Source organism: Suncus etruscus, chromosome 1, assembly GCF_024139225.1.
Source record: "Suncus etruscus isolate mSunEtr1 chromosome 1, mSunEtr1.pri.cur, whole genome shotgun sequence".
Taxonomy (NCBI): Eukaryota; Metazoa; Chordata; class Mammalia; order Eulipotyphla; family Soricidae; genus Suncus; species Suncus etruscus.
The window spans coordinates 59,553,528-59,563,582 of NC_064848.1; positions in this window are offsets into that span (position 1 = coordinate 59,553,528).

Consider the following 10,055-nt stretch of genomic DNA (forward strand, 5'->3'; position numbering starts at 1 on the left):
TCCCCAGAGCCTCACCAGAAGTGACCTCTAAGCACAGAGTGAGGAGTAATCCCTGAGCAGCATTGTGTGACCCAAAAGAAAAATAAATAAAAGTAAATAAAATAGGAGTAAGGGAAGGAATCCAATTCCAGTTATATAGAGAAGTCCATAATATATGAGTGGATGTTTCAAACAGAGTTAAACATTATGGTTGGAGAATGAGACACAACGAAGCCTTCTTAGATGGACTATTTATTTATTTTTGGTTTTTGGGTCACACCCGGCAGCGCTCATGGGTTACTCCTGGCTCTACATTCAGAAATTGCTCCTGGCAGGCACAGGGAACCATATGAAAGGCGAATGCTTTACCTCCATGCTATCTCTCCAGCCCCTAGATGGACTATTTAGTCATGGATGTTGCTGTTGCTGTGGCTGTGAAGACCAGGGGTTGCACATGCCTGGCTGTGGCACTTACATGTGTTACCAGTGGTTCTCACTGTAGACTGCAATGCTCGCTGAAGTCTGCACATCTTTCGCTGTGGAGCTTGCTTGCACAGTGCTTTCTGGAATGAGCACAATTATGATTGTTGTGCTCACCAGAGAGCGCTACGATACACATATGCCCCCACCCAGGATGGTTCTTCCTAACAGTGGCGCCAGTACTTATTTTTTTTTTTTTTTAGCTGTGATGCTTGCCAGAAAGCAATCTACTCTTTAGTATTGCTCACACACTCCTGACAGCAGTATAACTGCAAATAGCTTGTATGTCAAGGATCACAGAGAACAGAGCTACTTGCACAGCTGTGCTAAGCACATGTGGGACACTTGAGAGTTGAACTCATGACCCCAGGTTTGCAGGGCAGGATCTGTGCCCAGCTCCTTACACTGTGGGTTGCAATTTGTTATTGGGAGGTCACATAATTGAATGTATTGGAGGGAGGGAAGTAGCGTGTTGCAGGGGAAATCTGAACATTTTGTTTTAAAATAAATTTCTTGGTTTTAATTTGTTTTGTTTTGTTTTGGGGTGACACCCAGCGGTACTCAGGGGTTACTCCTGGCTCTGTGCTCAGATATCGCTTTTGGCAGGTTTGGGGGACCATATGGAATGCAAAGGATCGAACCTGAGTTCATCCTGGGTTGGCCGCGTACAAGGCGAACATCCTACCTCTGTGCTATCATTTCGGCCTCTGGTTTTATTTTTTTAATGGTAATGGTTTTGGAGCCATACCCAGCTGTGCTCAGGGTTTACTCCTGGATCTGTGCTCAGGGGGTCACTCCTGGCCAGCTGGAGGACTACATGGGATGCTGAGGATTGAACCTGTCAAGAGCCTTTCCTGGGCCCAGAGAGATAGCACAGCAGTGTTTGCCTTGCAAGCAGCTGATCCAGGACCAAAGGTGGTTGGTTCGAATCCCGGTGTCCCATATGGTTCCCCGTGCCTGCCAGGAGCCATTTCTGAGCAGACAGCCAGGAGTAACCCCTGAGCACTGCCGGTTGTGCCCCCCCCCCCAAAAAAAAGAGCCTTTCCTGCTCTATAATACATTTCTTTATGGTTTTTATTAATAAATGTTTGATTGCATATCTATTTTACATAATTTATAGAGTGGGGATTGCATGAGCATCTCTCAGGCATAATGAGGCTTCCAGTGGAAAAAAGTCAAAGAAACCCTGCTTGAAGCCAGAAACCAATTCCTTCAGGCCTGTCTGGATTTCTAAAACATAATGCTGAACTGGTGCAAGGGAAGTAAAGAATGGAGACTCCCATCACAACACTGTTGGTGGAAATTTACAATATAGGTGCATAGAACAAGGCTTCATGCCTTCTAGACTGTCACAGAGGGGCCAGAACAATATAGTACAGCAAGTAGGGCGTTTGCCGTGTAAATGGCCGACTCAGGTTTGATCCCTGGCATTCCATGTGGTCCCCCAAGCCCGCTAGAAGTAAACCCTGAGCACAGAGCCCGGAATAAATCCTAGGCACTGCTGGGTGTGGCTATAAAACAAAACACTGCCATAGGATGGTTTCCTAAATCCCAGACTCACGTGAATTAGGCATCACTGCCACCTGGTGGTAAAATTATATCAACTCAAATTAGGTCTCACCTGTTTGGAGTCCTCTGGGGGCTCAAAGCTACCCCAAATGATTCTCAGGGGACCATTTGGTGCCAGTGCTCAATCTTGGGGACCTCCTTTATGAACATTATGTGCTTTAAGCTACCTCTCTGGCCTATTTTTGTTTACAAACAAAACCCTTCATCTTTTTCTCCCATCCTTACCTTGTTCCCTTCAGGTAATCTTAGTTCTGTTGTCAGTATCCACTACTTTATCTTATTTTATTTTTGTTGTGCTGGGGACCATACTTTGGCCTCATACTTGAAAGGCAAGTGCTCTCCCACTGAGCTACCTCCCCAGTTTTCTACTGTTTTACTATTTTTTTTGAGGGGGGGGGGTTTGGGCCACACCCGGTGACTCTCAGGGGTTACTCCTGGCTATGTGCTCAGAAGTCGTTCCTGGCTTGGGGGGCCATATGGGACGCCGGGGGATCGAACCGCGGTCCTTCCTTGGCTAGCGCTGGCAAGGCAGACACCTTACCTCTAGCGCCACCGCACCGGCCCGTCTATTGTTTTACTTTTAAATTTCATTTTCTTTTCTTTTTATTTTTATTTTGATTTTTGGGCCACACCCGGCGGTGCTCAGGGGTTACTCCTGGCTGTCTGCTCAGAAATAGCTCCTGGCAGGCACGTGAAACCATATGGGACACCAGGATTCGAACCAACCACCTTTAGTCCTAGATCGGCTGCTCACAAGGCAAACTCGGCTGTGCTATCTCTAAATTTCATTTTCTATTCATCAACCTTATATACTTATATTGTACAGAAAGTGAAATATGTCTTTTGTCTTCTGACTGATTTTCCTTCACATAATACCCTCAAATACTTTTCATTTTTCTCTAGAAGAAATTTTTACAGTATAAACATTGTATAAATATTTTATAAACATCTCTTCTTTTATCAAAATTTCTATGAACAGACACCTAGTTCTGTCTATATTTTAGCTATTTTAATAATCCTGCAAAATAGATTTAACAATATTTTTTGTGTTTATAGTTTTCATTTGAGGCAAGATCCAGATCTTGCCCCTCACCCCCACCCCCGGGACTACTCGTAGAGATACTTCGCTCAGCTGTGCCATTTCAGTGCTTGGGCCCAGCAGTGTTGAGTATCATGAGGCAGGAAACAGGCAGGTGTTATTGGGGTGAAACTAAGGTCTTTAAGCATACAAGGCATATCCTACAGTTCTTTGTACTGTCTTCCAAGTTTTTCCTTTCTTTGTTTTATTTTGGGGTCATACTTGGCAGCGCTCAGAAATTACTCCTGGATCTGCACTTAAAAACTACTTCTCGGGGCCGGGAAGGTGGCGCTAGAGGTAAGGTGTCTGCCTTACAAGCGCTAGAGTAGGACGGACCGCGGTTCGATCCCCCGGCGTCCCATATGGTCTCCCCAAGCCAGGGGCGATTTCTGAGCTCATAGCCAGGAGTAACCCCTGAGCGTCAAACAGGTGTGGCCCAAAAACCAAAAAAAAAAAAAAAAAACTACTTCTCTGGGATTGGAGAGATAGCATGGAGGTAAGGTGTTTGCCTTGCATGCAGAAGGTTGGTGGTTCAAATATCAGCATCCCATATGGTCCCCTGAGCCTGCCAGGAGCGATTTTTGAGCATAGAGCTAGGAGTAACCCCTGAGCACTGCCGGGTGTGACCCAAAAACCAAAAATAAAAAAAAATAAAAATTACTCTTCTGGGGCCGAAGAGAGAGCATGAAGGTAAGGTGTTTGCCTTTCATGCAGAAGATCGGTGGTTCAAATTCTGGCATCCCATATGGTCCCCTGAGCCTGCCAGGAGCTATTTCTTTTTTCTTTTTTTTTTTTTTTTTTGGTTTTTGGGCCACACCCGGCGGTGCTCAGGGGTTACTCCTGGCTGTCAGCTCAGAAATAGCTCCTGGCAGGCGCGGGGGACCATATGGGACACCAGGATTCGAACCAACCACCTTTGGTCCTGAATCGGCTGTTTGCAAGGCAAACGCCGCTGTGCTATCTTTCCGGGCCCGCCAGGAGCGATTTCTGAGCATAGAGCCAAGAGTAACCCCTGAAACCAAAAAAAAAAAAAAAAATTACTCCTTGTAGTCTTGGGGGACCATATGGGGGACCATATGGGATGCTGGAGATCAAACCTGGGTCAGCAGCATGCAAGTCAAATGTCTTATCTGCTGTGTTATTGCTCCAGCCATGTTTTGTTTTTGTTTTTGGTTTTGGTTTTTGGTTTTTGTGTCACACCCAGCAGTGCTCAGGGGTTACTCCTGGCTGTCTGCTCAGAAATAGCTCCTGGCAGGCACGGGGGACCATGTGGGACATCGGGATTTGAACCAACCACCTTTGGTCCTGGATCGGCTGCTTGCAAGGCAAACGCCGCTGTGCTATCTCTCGGGCCTTTATTTTTTATTTTTAGCTTTTGGGTCACACCCGGCAGCGGTCAGGGGTTACTCCTGGCTCTATGCTCAGAAATCACTCCTGGCAGGCTCGGGGGACCCATATGGGATGCCGGGATTTGAACCACGGACCTTCTGCATCAAGGCAAACGACTTACCTCCATGCTATCTCTCTGGCCTTGTATTTTTCTTATTTATTGGATAAATACTTAGAAGTGGGATTGCTGTACCATATAACAGTTGCATTTTTAGCTTTTTGAGAAAATTCTATACTGTCTTGCAAAATGATTGTACCAATTTACATTCACATTAACTGTACATGAAGGTGGTTTACTTGCCATACTCCAACAAACCCCTTTTCTTTTTGTTTTAGGACTACACACACACACACACACACACACACACACACACACACACACTAGTGATCAGGGCTTTCTCCTGGTTCTACCCTCAGGAAATACTTCTGGTGGTGCCTGGGAAACTCTATGGGATGTCAGGGATTAAATTCAGGTCAGCCGCATGCAAAGTAAATGCCCAACATGTTCTAGTCCCAGAAACAGATTTGTAAGGAATTTTCCTTCTCGATCAGATTCATATTTTGCCATTGCTTTGTTTTTCCAGTAGGAGATGCTCTAATTCTTGATTTGAATATTTATTTTGCTTTACAGGTGCATCCAGGTAGATAGACTAACTGTTGAGGATCCTTCACTTACTCCCCTGGGTATATACAACTAGTCTGGAATTAAACCCCTCACCATCTCCTCTCATCTTATAATCAGACATGTCGTCTGTGTGAGCTCAACGACTATATCTCAGCTCCTTCTTTTGATAGTGCCTTAACCCCTGTATATTCTCTCTGATCTCTTAAATCCATCTTAGTGCTTCATCCCATAGATTTAAAGAACTTGTATTTCTTTTTATCTTTATATGTTTTCTGGAATTTTAAGTTTTTTTAATTTTCTGTTGGCTCAGTGGATACTGAGGAGCATAATGTTTCATTTTCACATGTTTTAGTTTTTTCTATAATGATTTTCTAAATTTATAGTTTTTTGTGTTGAAAAAGATATTAGCATGCTTCCGATCTTCATTTTTGATACTTACTTTGTGTCCCAATATATAGTCTGTCCTTAAAAATGTACTTTGAGGGGCCGGGCGGTGGCGCTCGAGGTAAGGTGCCTGCCTTACCTGCGCTAGCCTAGGAGACGGACCGAGGTTCGATCCCCCGGCGTCCCATATGGTCCCCCAAGCCAGGAGCGACTTCTGAGCGCATAGCCAGGAGTAACCCCTGAGCGTCACCGGGTGTGGCCCAAAAAAAAAAAAATGTACTTTGAAGGGTTGAAAAGCTAGAACAGAGATAAAAACATACTAGCACTCATGTTTTATCCCACATGGCCTTTAATTTTTTCTTTTTCTTCCCTTCCTTCTTTCTTTCTTTCTTTCTTTCTTTCTTTCTTTCTTTCTTTCTTTCTTTCTTTCTTTCTTTCTTTCTTTCTTTCTTCTTTCTTTCTTTCTTTCTTTCTTTCTTTCTTTCTTTCTTTCTTTCCTTCCTTCTTTCTTTCTATCTCTTTCTTTCTTTCTCTTTATTCTTTCTTTCTTTATTTTTTTTTTTTTTTTTTTTTTTTTTTGGTTTTTGGGCCACACCCGGTGACGCTCAGGGGTTACTCCTGGCTATGCGCTCAGAAGTCGCTCCTGGCTTGGGGGACCATATGGGACGCCGGGGGATCGAACCGCGGTCCGTCCAAGGCTAGCGCAGGCAAGGCAGGCACCTTACCTTTAGCGCCACCGCCCGGCCCCCTTTTCTTTCTTTCTTTCTTTCTTTCTTTCTTTCTTTCTTTCTTTCTTTCTTTCTTTCTTTCTTTCTTTCTTTCTTTCTTTCTTTCTTTCTTTCTTTCTTTCTTTCTTTCTTTCTTTCTTCTTTCTTTCTTTCTTTCTTTCTCTCTCTCTCTTTCTCTCTCTTTCTTTCTTTCTTTCTTTCTTTCTTTCTTTCTTTCTTTCTTTCTTTCTTTCTTTCTTTCTTTCTTTCTTTCTTTCTTTCTTTCTTTCTTTCTTTCTTTCTTTCTCTGTGCTCATAACTTATCCTTGGCAGGCTCGGGGATGCTAGGGATTGAACCCAGGTCCATCCCAGATCGACTGCATGTAAGGCAAACACCTTGCTGCTATGCTATCACTTCATTCCCCCTCCTTCCCCACATAGTCTTCTGAGCAGTGCTGTATGCTCAGGTCCTAGTACTGTACTGTCTGCCCATTGGCCAAGTAATGTTCCTGAACTCTCTGAGAACTGGTTGGAAGGCCCACTCCTTAAAAAAAAATATTGAGGTTGGGCCAAAGCAGTGGCGCAGCAGTAAGGCGTTTGCCTTGCACGCAGCTAACCTAGGATGGACCATGGTTCAATCCCCCGGCCTCCCATATGGTCCCCCAAACCAGGAGTGATTTCTGAGTGCATAGCCAGGAGTAACCCCTGAACATCAGTGGGGTGGCCCGAAAAACTAAATATATAAATATTGAGGTAAAAAAGATAGTCCAAGGGTACTTGCCTTAGCATGCATAGCTGATGCTGGTTTGGTTCCTGGAACCCATACACACACACACACACACACACACACACACACACACACACACAAAACTTCACCAAAAGTGATCTCTGAGCACAGAGCCAAGAATAAGAAAGACAGGAGCGAGAGCGGTGGTGCAGAGTGGTAAGGCATCTATCTGCCTTGCCAGCGCTAGCCTAAGATGGACCACATTTTGATCCCCTGACGCCCCATATGGTCCCTCAAGCCAGGAGTAATTTCTGAGTGCATAGCTAGGAGTAACCCTTGAGCATCACCAGTGTGCCCCCCAAAAATGGGGGTGGAATAAGAAAGAGAGAAAGGAAAAGGGAGAGAAAGAGGAAGAGATAAAGGGGTCAGAGAGATAATACATAGATACTATCCATGCCTTGCATGGAGCTGACCCAACTTTGATCTCCAGCATTCCATATGGTCTACTGAGCCCACCAGGAGTGATCCGTGAGCACAGAGCCAGAACTAAACCCTGTGCACCACTAGGTATGGCCCAAAATTAAAAGAGGAGAGATAAAGATAGAATAGAGAGAAGAGCAAATAGAAAAATGAATCGGAGGGTCTGGAGAGATAGTACAGTGGCAAGTAGTTGCTTGCCTTGCACGTGGCTGATCCCTGACATCCTATATAGTCCCCCAAGCACAGCCAAGGATAATTCCTGAGTGCAGAGCCAGAAGCACCCTCTGAGTATTGCCAAGTGTGGCTTAAAATAAAAAAAAAAGGGGCCGGGAAGGTGGCGCTAGAGGTAAGGTGTCTACCTTGCAAGCGCTAGCGTAGGATGGACCACGGTTCGATCCCCCGGTGTCCCATATGGTCCCCCCAAGCCAGGGGCGACTTCTGAACGTATAACCAGGAGTAACCCCTGAGCGTCAAACGGGTGTGGCCCAAAAAAAAACAAAAAAAAAAAAAAAATAAAATAAAAAATAAAAAAAAAAATGAACTGAAAAAATGTGAACACAATGTAAATGTCTAGTAGTGTGAAATCACGAGAATTGCCATTGGCATGTGAGCTGGGGAGGAGGAACAGCATGCAGGAAGGGGAATCGTGTGCAGTCACACTTCCCATAGGAGATTTGGGTGATTGGCAGGCTGAGTAGAAGAAAATCAAAGGGGAGAAGCAGATCAAGCCCGAGCCTTCACCTGTTATATTTGAAGGAAGCATGGCAAAATTATCCTGCCTCTCTGCCTCTCTGATCTAAGGCCAGGCAACTCCTCAGCTGTCTGGTCCAGTGCCCAGAAGCCACTGACAGTTTGGCTGGAAGGAGTGTGCCACTCCCAAGGTACGATGCAAGCAAGGAGAATATGAAAAAGTTTCCAGGAGTCCCAAAACCTGCTCTGGAGGACATTAGCTTATGTCTTTACCAGGTCAGATATAAATAATAAATTTACTAATAAATCACTAATAAATCTACCCCACTTCTCTGTCAACAACTGGATGCAGGAGTTCCTATTTGGTCAGAGATATCCAATTCCTTAGCCACATCAACTGGGCCAAAAGATGAGCACATGATTTATTCAGTCTAATCTTCTCTAGATTTTTAGGGATGTATATGGAGGAAAAGATTTATTGGGGGGGTTGGACCACACTGGACGGTGCTCAGGGGTTATCCTGGCTCTGCTCTCAGAAATCGCTCCTGACTGTCTTGGAGGACCATATGAAATGCCAGGGATCAAACCAGCATTCGTCCTGGGTCAGTCGCATGCAAGACAAATGCCCTACCACTGTTCTACCACTCCAGATCCAGATTTATATTTTTAAAGTTGGAAATGAAGTTAAATATAGATTAATTGTTCAATTGAAGCTAGTTGTTAAGTTTAGAGTGAGGCTTGAGTATAGTTATTGTAAGGATATAGATGGAATTAGGTTAGGTTTAGTGTGAGGGTTAGGCTGTTATTAGAGTTAGGGTATATGTTTTGTTATGTTTAAAGTTCAAAATAAGTAAGTATTGGGTGATTGCTCAACTAAAGCTAATAGTTAAATGTGGGCCAAGGCTTACGTATGCTTATTGGAAGTATTTGGATTGAATAAGGCCTGGGTAAGGTTTAGGTTTAGAGTTACAGTATATGTTCGATTATGTTTATAGTTGACAATGTAAGTTAAGTGTAGGGCAGTAATCTAATTGAGGCTTTACAGGTTGAGGCTTGGAAATGGTCACTGTAAGGATGTGTATTGGATTAGGTTAAGGTAAAGGCTAGGTTAGGGTTAGAGTTAGGATATAGGTTTGGTTACAATTGAAGTTGAAAATGAATGTTAAATATAAGGTGACTTTTCATTTAAGTAAGATAAGTATGTTTTTCTGAGTCTTGAATAAGGTGATATAAGGACTTGTATTTATAAGGGTACAGTTAGGGCTATGGTGCTATTATAATTAAGGCATCAGTTTGAGGCTGCAGAGATAGCATGGAAGTAAGGTGTTTGCCTTGCATACAGAAGGACAGTGGTTTGAATCCCAGCATCCCATATGGTCCCCTGAGCCTGCCAGGAGCAATTTCTGAGCATAGAGCCAGGAGTAACACCTGAACTGCCGGGTGTGACCCAAAAATCAAAAAAAAAAAAAAAAAAAAAGGCATCAGTTTGGTTATGTGTAAAGTTGAAAATGAAGTGGGGCCAGAGAGATAGCACAGGGGTAGGGTGTTTGCCTTGCATGCAGAAGGACTGTGGTTCAATTCCCAGCATCCCATATGGTCTGGCTAGCCTGCCAGGGGCACTTTCAGGAGGCCATAGGCTGCCTTCCTTCCCTCAGAGGCAAGAGCTAGGAGTTAGGGTCTCCCGATGGAGAAGATGATAAGCAAACTTTGGTGTTCATTGAGTGAGAGCACCTCACATTTAGCCCTAACATTATCTATGTCCTTACCCCGGAGGCTATGCCCAAGGGAGTGCAGAGAGCCAGGCCATGCCAGAAGTCAGACTCAGAACTTTCTACATACAAGGAACAGCTCTGCCATGTGAACCATGTCCCTGGGCTCACGAAGGTGACACACAGCCACTCAATTCTCCAAGTGTCCTCTTTAGCTCCGGCACACTAGAGAAGCACA